The 12,421-nt window shown below is 44.4% G+C and overlaps 1 protein-coding gene across 4 annotated transcripts in view; it reads right to left on the bottom strand.

The window, feature by feature from the left end:
* MYO16 (myosin XVI) overlaps window positions 1-12,421 on the bottom strand; it is a 388,109-nt gene that overhangs the window by 172,234 nt on the left and 203,454 nt on the right. The gene's annotated exons all lie outside the window — the stretch shown is intronic.

Here is a 12,421-nt window from a genome sequence, read left to right as displayed (position 1 = left end):
TCTATTGAACTGTCCATGCGGACTCGCGTACGTCGGAATGACGACCCGAAAATTCCGCGAGCGCATGGCTAATCACCGGAACTCGGTAAGGGTAGCTTTAGAGACAGGCAAAGCCGACCTTCCGATACCTCGCCACTTTCTACAAGCCGGCCACCAAGTATCCTCCCTTCGCTGTCGGTTGATTGACTGGATACCACCACCAATCCGCGGAGGGGACCGTGGCTTGTTGCTTAAGAAGAGAGAGAGCAGATGGATCCACCAGCTTGGGACATTGGCCCCGAGGGGTCTTAACGAGAACAACCCTTACAACATCTTTTTGAAATAACATCACTGAGGATCCTCTCTTCCTCTCTTTTTTTCTCTCTCTTTTTGGCTTTTGTTGCTTTTGCTTCTGCTGTCTTTTTTTGGAAATGTCTAGGTCTCTAAATTTACTGCGAGTGGTTACCACTCTGCGTATGTCAACTCGCCCCACAGCTATAGTGCACTGGCACACAACACCATGTGTGTTGACCACCTAAACTTTAGTGCTGGGAGATGCTACTTTAATAGTCTCCTATATTTCCCATTTTTTTGTCCTATGTTTTAAGATTGTATCACTCCCCTACTTAACAGTTTGTTTGCCACAATTGGATCTCTTTCCTGAAAAACCAGTCCCTTTTTTGTGGAGTAGTGACCCTGATCCCTCCCCCCTTTTTTTCCAGCTAATCGACACCTAATATTAGCGTATCCTTGTCCTTGCCTAAAATCCCCTTAGGGGACTCAGTGCTTAAAATTATGACTTTCTCCTATAATAATTAAAATAAAATAAAATAAAAAGTAATAAAGAGAATAAAAATAAAATAAAAATCAACTTTCCTCTGTAATTAAAACAAAAATTTTCCTCATATTAGTGTATAATTGTTAATTCTATTAATAATAAGGTACTTTTCCAGTAAAAATCTCACTTAATATGAGCCGGTTTAATTAATTTACTTTAATTAATTTTTTTCTCTTCTTTGAGAATTCAAGTGTCTACAAAGCAATCATGTTTTATAAAAAAGCTTTGCCTTTTTACTTTGACCTTCACATTATTACCTGGCCTCCATTAAATACCGTCCCCAGCTTTTTTACTCTTATATATTTGTACACTGATTCAGTGTCATAATCACATTACATGATAAAAAAAAAATTTTCAGCGCCTACTTTTTTAGCTGGCATCTATATGGTTAACCATCAGCCCCTGTCATGTTTCCGTTTATACATGGCACGCTCTACGTACTGCCGTTGACTTTCTGCATATGCACGCAGGCTCCTGTCATTTGACAGGAAGCCGTGCGTTCCAACAGTGCGTGTCACCGGACACAGGCTTCCGGTCCCGACACGTAGTTTAATACAGCCGATACCCATTCCTGTCTACATCCGCACGGCTCCTGTCATAGACAGGAAGCCGTGCGTTCCAGCTATGCGGGTCACCGGACATTGATTTCCGGTCCCGAACTTCCGGAAAGTCCGGAAGTAGCGCTATTAGCACGTGAGCGCCGCGCCCACGTGCACTATTGGCTATCAGAGTAAATAAATAGCTGGGCCCGGGCAGTAGCATGTAGCAGCTGCTCCGGTCACCCAGGGCTTTTCTCCACTGCTCCACAGTTGATTCTGTTGAAACACAGGAATTTTAGTAAGTTAACCTCTCATTCCTGCCTTACCCTTTTTGACCTTATTTTCTTATGTTGTTGTTTTTTTTGCACGTTATATTTGACTAAGGTTATCTTACCATGTGTATTATAGGCCTCTTGATAAAGATCGCAAGATCGAAACGTCGGGGCATATTCCCTATATATACTTGTACATTGACCTGATGTGACTACGTGTGAACGATTAAAGATTATACTTTTGGATTTTACAAAATTTGTTTGGATTCATAAATAGGAGAGTGCTGGATACTCGACACCTATATAGGTGTTGACACACCCCGGACTATAACTGGATATTCGTGTTATACGCATCTCCTTTATCTGGCACCCCGTGTTATCCCAATGTTAAAGTGCGAGTGCGGTCTTCACATGGATCTATATATATATATATATATATATATATATATATATATATATATATATATATATATATATATATATATATATATATGTGTATATATATATTTTATTTTTTTTTTTTTTTTTTTTTATTATTATTATTATTATTTATATACATTTGGTCTATCTATAATACTTTAACTGACCCGGCATATACTGGGTCACCTAAGTGTCCATCTCCGTGCTTTGCTCCGCCCCTCTGGAAACCCCCTTCTGATAATCCTGCGTTTGCCCCTGGATTCTGGTTTATTCGGTTCGCACGGGGGACCGTTTTTTGCGACTGCGCATTAGTATAGTCAGTTATGCGCATGTGCAGCCACTGTGTGCGAGTGGCCATGGTGAATAGATTATCCACTGGGCGCCCGTACACAACAGTGCGCATGGGGGGGGGTGTGGCTGTGGGCTGGGGGATTTGCCCATGGAAATGCCCAGCTGGGTGTTCTCAAGGTAATTCCCTGATGATACGGGTGCGGGGGGCGGGCAGCGGATGTCAGTTACCCGCCTACTTCCCACGCGGGGTGCTCACAGATCTGAGAGTCCACAATTTGAGAAACACCATTAAGCCTCAAGGACGTGGCTGGGCAAATCTGTAAATGTATTTACATGTGGTGTCAGCGCACAGGAGGCATCTGTAGGAGATGCCTCCTGTGGTGTCAGCGCACAGGAGGCATCTGTAGGAGATAAATTACTTCTGTTTGCATTCACAAGATCCGAGTGCTGCTTCAGAGGAATCAGCCTTGGATCACCATTCGAAAGAGTATGAAGCTTACTCAGACTGGCCGCTGCTGGGTCCAGTAAGTCTGTAAACATTGAACCCGCAATGCCTTTATAATGGGGTGACACAACCCTTTTAAAGAACGGTGCATGGTGCCGCCCCTTGCTCAGCCCCCAAACATGTTGTGTTTGACAGGTTTTAGGTCCTATATCCACTACTGTGAGAAACCTCCGTGCCAGTTACCTCTTCAGTGCCAGCTACCAGCTGGATTGTTGATTTTAACAAACTTTATTAACCACCAGTGGTGTAGCTAGGTTCCATGGTGCCCGGAGCAAGGGCATGTTTCGCGCCCCCCCCCCCCCCCCCACCCCGATTTGTAGTAGGCGGGACCCTTGCACTGCAAAAAGGGGGCGCGGCCTAACATTATACCATACACCATAATGCCCGTTGCACATTTGTCACATAAGTGCCACTTACCTACATGCTCATTGCTAGGAACTTCATGCTCTATGCCATGGGCTTCATGCTTGTTGTCAAGGGGGACTGTCCTTGCTCGTTGCCAAGGGGGACTGTCCTTGCTCGTTGCTAAAAGGACTGACCTTGCTCGTTGCCAAGCCCTCTTGCCCGCCCAGCTCCCCGCTGTGCCCGCCTGAGCCAGAGCTAACCAAATAGGTGCTCGCAGTCCAGCAGCCAATGCTGCTTCTGATTGGCTGCTGGACCGCAAGCGCCTATTGGCGAGCGGTCCAGCGAGTAACTTTAATTACAGAAGTTACAAGTAGGAGTGTAAAAATATCCAAGTAATAACAGTAGAAGAACTTAAAATAAAATGAAAAGCTGAAAAAAAACACTGATTTCTTTTGCAGACCATGTATTGTCACAGATAGCGGTGCACACAGTACAAAAAATGGCAGAAGCCCGATTATTGACTGCTCTATGAACACTGCTGCATCTTTGTACGCAGCAGCTAGCCTAGAACACGCAAAGCCGCCAGCTCCCCCGCTGTGCCCGGCATCAGTCTCAATGGGAAAAGTAAAAATCTGGCGAGTGCTCTCACTGCGCATGCGCCAGTTTGGGACGCCGGAGGCATGGATGCGGCGTCATGACGCACATCCCTGCCTCAGGCGTCCCAAACTAGTGCATGCGCAGTGAGAGCGCTCGCCGGGTTTTTACTTACCTTACACCACTGAGACTGATGCCGGGCACAGCGGGAGCTTGTGCTCCGCCAGCTCCACTGTAGCTACGCCTCTGTTAACCACATCAATATATCGCTGAGCATGACAGGTACATGTATGACATGCAACCAAACTGTATTTGTGGATAGTTTGTTGGTCATGTTATATGAGACATAGGTACTTATATCGTTTTTGAATCTTATGACAAACCTCTTTCATTTTTGTTTTCTAAATTCAGGGAGCTAAACCTGGCTATTAATGCACCATGGACGGATCAGAAGTGCAGACGGGACCGTGCATCCCACACACGATGTGCACACGTTCCATCGTATGACTCATTGAGATTGTGCGTTCATGTCCAATGTCGTTCTGGTGTATGGGGGCTTTAAGAAGGTGGCATGGAGAGTAGACAGCGTCTACCTACATTAAATAGGACAAAATAGAAGATTAGCTCAGAAGATGTGCCAATCATATCTTTATAATAAGCTCTGTTAAAATGTGAAATGTATTAGTATTAACAAAAGATTTGATTTGTTAACTTTGGGTGTCATGTCAATTTCATCTGTAGCTTTACTGTCACTTCAGTTATTACTAAAAATAAAAAAGACTATATTAGAAATTGTAGAATAAGTTTTAATATTGCTTCTACGGTATTTCAGTAGAAAAAAAAAAGAAAAAACATATTAAGCATAGGAATACATTGTACTGTACATTGATAATGGCAAACTGTGTTTCTATGTAGGGATGGATATCAGAAGCCCAACACCAAATGTTTACTGGCTTTAAACATCAAATCAAATGGGATGGTGGCTGCTAACCATCACATAAAATCATTTGATGGTATAACTGTCGATGGTGTAGTGTGTGCATATGCCGAAAAAACAATGCCTTAGTCACTGCTACAGTTTGGGAGTGGTGAATGTACAAGTACAACCAAGCCTAATTCTCTGGGCATGCCAAAGCCAGTGGCTGCAACCGTGGGTGAATGAAATCTCTGGCTATCCCGAGTAACTTGAGAAACCTGATGGCAGTACAAATGCCGGTGGGGCAGATGTAACATGTACAGAGAGAGTTAAATTTGGGTGTGGTGTGTTGAAACTGAAATCTAAATTGCAGTGTGAAAACAATACAGCCAGTATTTACCCTGCACAGAAACAAAATAACGCATACAAATCTAACTCTCTCTATACATGTTACATCTGCCCCACCTGCAGTGCACATGGTGTTGCCCATTTTGAGAACAAATATGTACTGCGATCAGATCTGAATAAGGGCCAAGATGCAACATATTTTCATACACTAACTGTGTCCAGATACAACAACTGTATGAACTGCTCCATCTCTGAATCAGGCCCCATATGCAAATCTGTAACTATTATAATATGCTTTGAAGTCACCAATCGCAGACTATGGTATTGATCCTATTAATTGGGAATAATTTGTCAAAGCAAATCATCACAGCAGCAGTCACACTTTACGACAGCCCGGAATCGCAGAAAAGTGCACGCTGCCCCATAGGGTAACAAGCAATTTTCAATTGTATGTGAAGTATGAAAGATCAGGTGGCATTGTCAGCGTTTAAATGCCGTGGTAACGACACCTCGCACCCTTCTCAGTTAATAGGATACACCCCTATGCTTCTGCTTCACACTAAGCTTAAGTCGCATACACTTACATCCCACTTGCACTCATGTTTTTAACTACGTTTTAACCCCCGAACACCCCCCTATCCGAACGCGTTCATGAGCCTGTTCGCGTTTTCCGGTCAACGTTACTACAACGTCACTATATGTATATAAAGACGGCTGGGCGGGCACCATGTTCACTCCAGTCTAGGAGATTGAACAGTGTGCATGTCTGGCTGTCTTCCCTGCTTTCTCTCCCATTCCGCTGTGCAACCTGCGTGGTGTAGTAGTTTTACCTACTACACTGCTGATAGTGAGAAGTTCAACCTGCGTTGTGTAGTAGTTCTACACTGCTGATAGTGACAATCTGCTTGGTGTAGTAGTTTTACCTGCTGAGTCTGACTGTGTTAGTGTAGTGCAGGCTTGCCTCCCGAAAATCGGGTCCTTCTCCCGCCCCCCCGGGAAGGTGGGAAAGTCTCCAGATTTCTGGTGATAGGCGCTCCCCCCTTGCTTGCTGATTTAATTACCGTAAATCGCGGGTCTGTGATGAGGGGGCGGGGCTTAAATTACGCGATCGCTGCATTTTGCGGAATTTAAGGCCAAATGACGCGATCGTAGCATTTAAAGCCAAGTGATGTCAGCCTTGCCCCCACCCCCCTGACATGTTGCCTCTCCGGGTTTCTCCCGGAGAGGTGAAATCTAAAGTAGGCAAGTATGGCATAGTGTAGTGTGGTGGTACACTGACAGAGTCTGTATATTATATACTTATCCCTGTAGTCTGGGCCTGGGCCTCATATAGATTGATTTACCTGTCCTCCAGTCCCAATCCCAGTCCCTACCACCTTAATAATATAATCTTTTTCAATTTTCTGTTGTGTGACTAAGCTGGGACAGGGTACTACAAGTCTCACCTCACCCTGTGCAGGCCACATGTCAGTGCAAATTGAAAAACATCTTTTTTTATTTTAGAATAAAGGGATTAATAAATATACTGATTTATTAATAATCCTTTCAAATTTTGCTGTGTCTGTTGCTGTGTGTGTAAGCCGGGAGAGGGTACTGCAAGTCTCACCTCACCTGTGCAGGCATACGTCAGTGCAAATTTAAAGATATCCTTTTTATTGTACTTCTTCTTAATGTGTGTAAGACGAGAGAGGGTACTACAAGTCTCACCTCACCTGTGCAGGCCGCACGTCGGTGCATATTGCAAAATATATTTTTTATTTTACAACTAGCTGATCCGCCCGGAGTTGCCCAGGAAAACCTTGTTTTTTTTTTTCAATTTCCAAAATTGCAGTAAAATGTTGTCTTATGCTGCATTAAAGGCTCAAGATTGTAATTTATTAAAACCTCCACCATAATGTTAGAATGTGTTTGCGTTGATACTCAATGCCAGCAATGAAATCAGGGGTGTTGTTGTTGTTGTTGTTTGAAACGCACCACTCCTGATTTCATAGCTTGTGTGTGTTGATGAATTCCACATCCACTCCTGAGATTTAGCACCTATGATGCATTTAATTTTGTGTGTTTGTGTGTGTTGTACTGTTTTTGTGTGTGTTGTAGTGTATGTGGGTGTGTGGTGTGGTGTGTTGTGTTGTATTGTATCTGTCCAATGTGTAAGTGAGTGAGGTGTGTTACGTATAAATATGTGTGTGAAATGGTCGAAGTGGAATTTTTTAAGTAGGGGTATGGGAAATTGAAGGCTGAAGTTATGTGTACACTCCAGAAAAAGAAGGTGCCGCCACTGAAAAGGGGGCATGTCCTTAAGTGTAGTGTACCATGATGTATGCCTCTTATACACATTATGCAAAACAGTAGTAGACCTCCTTACACTTGCCCCTTAAATATTATGCGATGCGGAAAGAGCCAAAATTCCCCTTATGCGACACAGAATGAGCCAAAAAATTCACATTATACCACCCGGATTGAGCCAAAATTCATGTTATGCCAGACTGGAAGAGCCAAAATTCCTGTTATGCTACATAAATTGAGCCAAAATTCACGTTATGCAACATAAATTGAGCCAAAATTCACGTTATGCAACATGGATTGAGGCAAAATTCACATCATGCCTCCCGGATTGAGCCAAAATTCACATTATACCACACAGAAAGAGCCAAAATTCACTTTATGCCACACGGATTGAGCAAAAATTCACATTATGCCACCCGGATTGAGCCAAAATTCACATTATGCCACCTGGATTGAGCCAAAATTCACATTATGCCACATGGTGGGGTGACGCATGGACAGAGACGTTGGGGTGATACAGGGACAGAGATGGTGGGGAGATGCAGGGACAGAGATGGTGGGGTGACACAGGGACAGAGATGGCGGGGTGATGCAGTGCAGAGCTGGTGGGGTGATGCAGGGAAATGCACCTCTATGTCACACTACATGTCACATTCATCCCACCTGCTACCTGTCTCGTTCATCTGACCCGGCTCCTGTTTACATCAATGGGGGAAGCCCAACCTCCGGACGGCAGCATCCTGTGGTCAGTATGGAGGTTGGACGGGGGTCACACACAGCCTCCGCTGCTGTCTGCTGTACTCTGCGAAGAGCAGCGGAGTCAGGGAGGAGGTGAATGGATGTCAGTGTGTGGCATCCATTCTCCTCGCAGACAGGGGCTGGAGGGGTGCACGGGGCTGGGGGCAGCCCAGCAGCTTACTTTGGTGCTGGGCTTGCCCCCAGCACGATGATCGGCAGTCCTGGTGGGGGTGATCGCGGTCCCAGCGCTTGGAGATGATGTCATTTTCAAGCGCCACCTCCGTCTACACTGCAGGTAGGCACCACAGTGTAAAAGGTGCAAATCCCAGATCCGAACTGGCTTGGATCCATGTTCCAAATGCCATGTCGGATCCGGGTTTTTTGGTGGAAAAGAGGTATAAGTGTGTGTGTTCTGTGTATTTGTATGTATTGTACTGTTTTGGGGTGTGTTGTAGTGTATATTGGTGTGCGTTGTACTGCTTGTGGTGTGTTATGTATGTGTGTGTGTTGTGTGTATCTGTCCAATGTGGAAGTGTGTGAGGTGTGCTACGTATATATGTGTGTGTACTGTGCTGTGTGTGCGTATATGGTGTACTGTGTGTGTGTGTGATGTGTGTGTTTACAATGTGTACGTGTGTGTGTGTGTGTGTGTGTGTGATGTGTGGTCTATGTATTTCCCCAACAATTCCCAATTGTTGAAAGCCTTCACCATAATGTTAGAATGTGTTTGCATTCATACTCAATGACAGCAATGAAATTAGGTGTGGTGCTGTTCCTTTATTTTCGGTTTCCCAGATCATCGATCTTTTTTCCAGATCTTCAATTAAGGCAAATTGAACCTTGGTGTTTTTTACATTTCTAAGTGAAATTTCCCAAAAATGGCTTTGAGGTGCACACCACCAGGTCCAGAGGTACCTCGTCTCTGAGTGCCACGGTGTGCCCGTAATGCAACAGACACACACACACACACACACACACAACTTATTATATAGATAAAGGGGCTACTGACTTCTTAATAATCATTTTCCATTTTTCTGTGTTTGCTGCTGTGTGACTGTTAGCTGGGAGAGGGTAATACAAGTCTCACCTCACCTATGTGCACACCGGTGCTGCAAAATAATTGGTGCTGCAAAAGAATCTAATTTTTTTGGACAATAAGGGTTGCTGACATAAATAAATTCCTTAAAATCCTTTTACATTTTTCTGTGTCTGCTGCTGTGTGACTAAGCTGGAACAGGCCATCGGTGCTGCAAAATATAAATCTTTAATTTTTTTTTTACAATAAATGTTGCTGACGTAAATAATAATCCTTTAATTTTTTTCTGTGTCTCTGCTGCTGTGTGGCTGTACTCCATAAAGATAATAGATAACCAAAATATGGAGGCTCCAATAGTACAAGAACCACTTCCTCCAAGTGCTGAAGCTGCTGCCACTAGTCAAGACACAGAACATGATAATGAAATGCCATTAACGTCTTCTGCCAATGCCGATGCCCAATGTCATCGTCGAGGGAAATCCAAAAGTTGAGTATGGTTAAGAAAAAAAATGAATGTAAATCATTGGAGGAGAAACGTAAGCTTGCCATATGCCATTTACCACATGGAGTGGCAAGGAACGGCTAAGGACCTGGCCTAAGTTCTTGACTAGTGGACCAGCTTCACACGATGATCACAGCCTCCTCCTCATCCTCCTCTAGAAATGTAAACAAAAAGACAGCAAACAACTCAGCCTTCTAAAGACACGGTATTACAAATCCCTAAGGAGAGTCCAAGGGTGTTGGTGGTTGCGAAGCCTGACCTGCCATCACTGTACGGGAAGAGGTGGCTCCTTCCACCATTAGCAGCACGCCCTCTGCATATGCTGGAAGGATCACCCACAGTCCAGTTACTGATTTTGAAGTTGTCAATGTTGTACACCAGGAGGAGGAAATTGAGTTAGCTGGCGCTGAGGACGAAGTTGATGAGGAGGAGGATGCTGCTGATGGTGATGACATATCACAATAGCAGACCCAGATTTAAACTAAGGCAAGGCCAATTTTCTTTTAATGGAACCCTGCGCTAATCTACATATTGCACCATATACTAAAATCACAAGTCCCAGACAAGGATTAAAAATGGTGGCTGCTTCTCATACCTGTCCTGCTACTGAATCACACTTAGATAGGGTTTTACAGGTGTCTCCGGGAAGCCATTCTGCAGTGTTAGCAGGAAGCACTGCACCTTAAGCCCAGATAACATGTACATGAGTGTGTCACATTCACAGACACACTGTAATGCAGATGAAGATATTCTGAATATTATTCCGGGAGCCTGCCGCTGCCGCTCTCACCCTGCATCACGCATCCAGATGACATCGGAAGACAACCTAAAAAGTGACAGGAGCTTGCAGGAGATGCTTGTGGTGGCCTGCAAAATTGCTGGACACTTTTGCCATTCTGCCACTGCCTGCCGAAAGCTGGAGTGGCAGCAAAAACTCCTCAACCTGCCAATCACCTCATACAAGAGGTTGTGATGCACTGGAACTCCCCTCTCTATATGATGCAGAGGATGGAGGAGCAGCAAAAGGCCATTCAAGCCTACACAGGCACCAACGACATAGGCAAAGGAGCGGGGATGCACCTGACTCAAGTGCAAGTGCATATATGGATATAAAAAGGAAGGGGGGGTTATGTTTTGCCAGTATGTTCTGCTCCTTTGCAGCTATTCCATTCAATGGCTTCTCTTTTCGACCCATGTAAGAAACGCTTGGCCATTGACAATGTATTCATCTATTGCTTCCGCTCGCCTAACTTGCTGGAAAACTATTTCTTTTGAAAGCTCAGAGCAGATCTCAGTGTGGCCCAAATCATCCGCTGCTCCTTGGCTATATGTATTTAAATACCCATCACCCAATGATGTAAAATCAGCTAACATGTGCATGTACTATTTCCGCAACATAAGGGTGGGAGGGCCCAAGGACAATTCCATCTTGCATCACCATTCATTAATCCCACTGCTGAGAGTCAATAATATGTAAGATAAGTGGACTCATCTTGAATTGCATACAACTGTTTGCACTCCACTTCTTGCTTCAGCAATGTATTGCGAGACGGTTGGTAATAATCACAGAGCTCAGCAATCCCACTGCTGAGAGTCAAATCCAGCTTCCTCGCTGCATTCATTGGCTTGTCTTTGCCACCCGGGTAAGAAACCATTGACCATTGACAATGTATTTGTGTATTGCTTCGTCTTGTCTAACTTGCTGGAAAACAGAAAGTTGCTAATGTGTAGACATTGGATTATCAAGCAATATAGTGGGGTTATCGTTTATTAAACTTTGCTTGTAAGTCAGCTTGTAAGTCTTGCCTAACTTGCTGGAAAACACAAAGTTGCTGAATTTCTTTTGGAAGCTTGGAGCAGATCTCAGTGTTGCCCAAATCACCCGCTGCTCCTTGGCTCTACGTATTTAAATACCCAAATATTCCTTAAGTGAACACATACAATTGGGAAGGAAGCCCCTGGTTTCCATGAAGAACAGGTGTACATCTCCTACCATTGCAGGATATGGATACCCCATATTGGTGGGACGAGACATCCCCCAGACAGCGACAGTCATGGACCACATTTAGAATGCTTTTGTCTTCAAGCACCATTTGTAGCCAGTTTCTGAAAATTCCAGGCCCCAAGAGAAGGACATCAAAAAGATAAACGCATCTTTTCGTAGCCACCTGCAGCCAGCACAAAAGTTCCATGGCGACACAAGTTCAGTCCCACTGCACCTAAGCTCAGGACTATCTGGCTCTTTAGATGTAGAATTGCAAGACCAAGCATAGGCTGAAACTGGTCTATCACAACATAGTCTACATCTTCATCTCCAACTGCCCATTTAATAGCCTGTGGATACTTGCATGCATCCCATGCGGTGCAGGTCACTCAGGCTCTCTCATTTCCATGGCAGGTTTCCCAGCATCTTCAACGCTCTCTAGTGATAAGGTTGTATCTCTTTCATTAGCTCTATTTTCTGGCTCTTGACTTGAAGGACCAGACAATTCTTCTTGGTTCCACTTTCAGAATGGTATGCCCAAAGAGGATTTTTGTTCCAGGCACTTCTTTTCCAGTTGCTAAAACCTTAACTTTTCTTAAAGTGATTGTACGGCTCACCTCAATACTCATTGGCATGCCCTGAAAGCATCCATTGGTGGTTGTAAATTTGATATTCTTCCCAATGACCTTCGTTAGGAAGCTGGTATCAGTTACTACGTCCATGCTAAACGTGTATTGTGGGCACAGGACCGAGCACAGCACACACCGCCGGCAGCCGACTGCAAACATCCGCACCCTCCTAAAGACATTTTATCACAAATCCCCAAGG

Source organism: Crinia signifera, chromosome 2 (assembly GCF_055691185.1).
Source record: "Crinia signifera chromosome 2, ASM5569118v1, whole genome shotgun sequence".
NCBI lineage: Eukaryota > Metazoa > Chordata > Amphibia > Anura > Myobatrachidae > Crinia > Crinia signifera.
The sequence above is the reverse complement of the archived record's forward strand: the minus strand, read 5'-3'. Positions and strand labels throughout refer to the sequence as shown.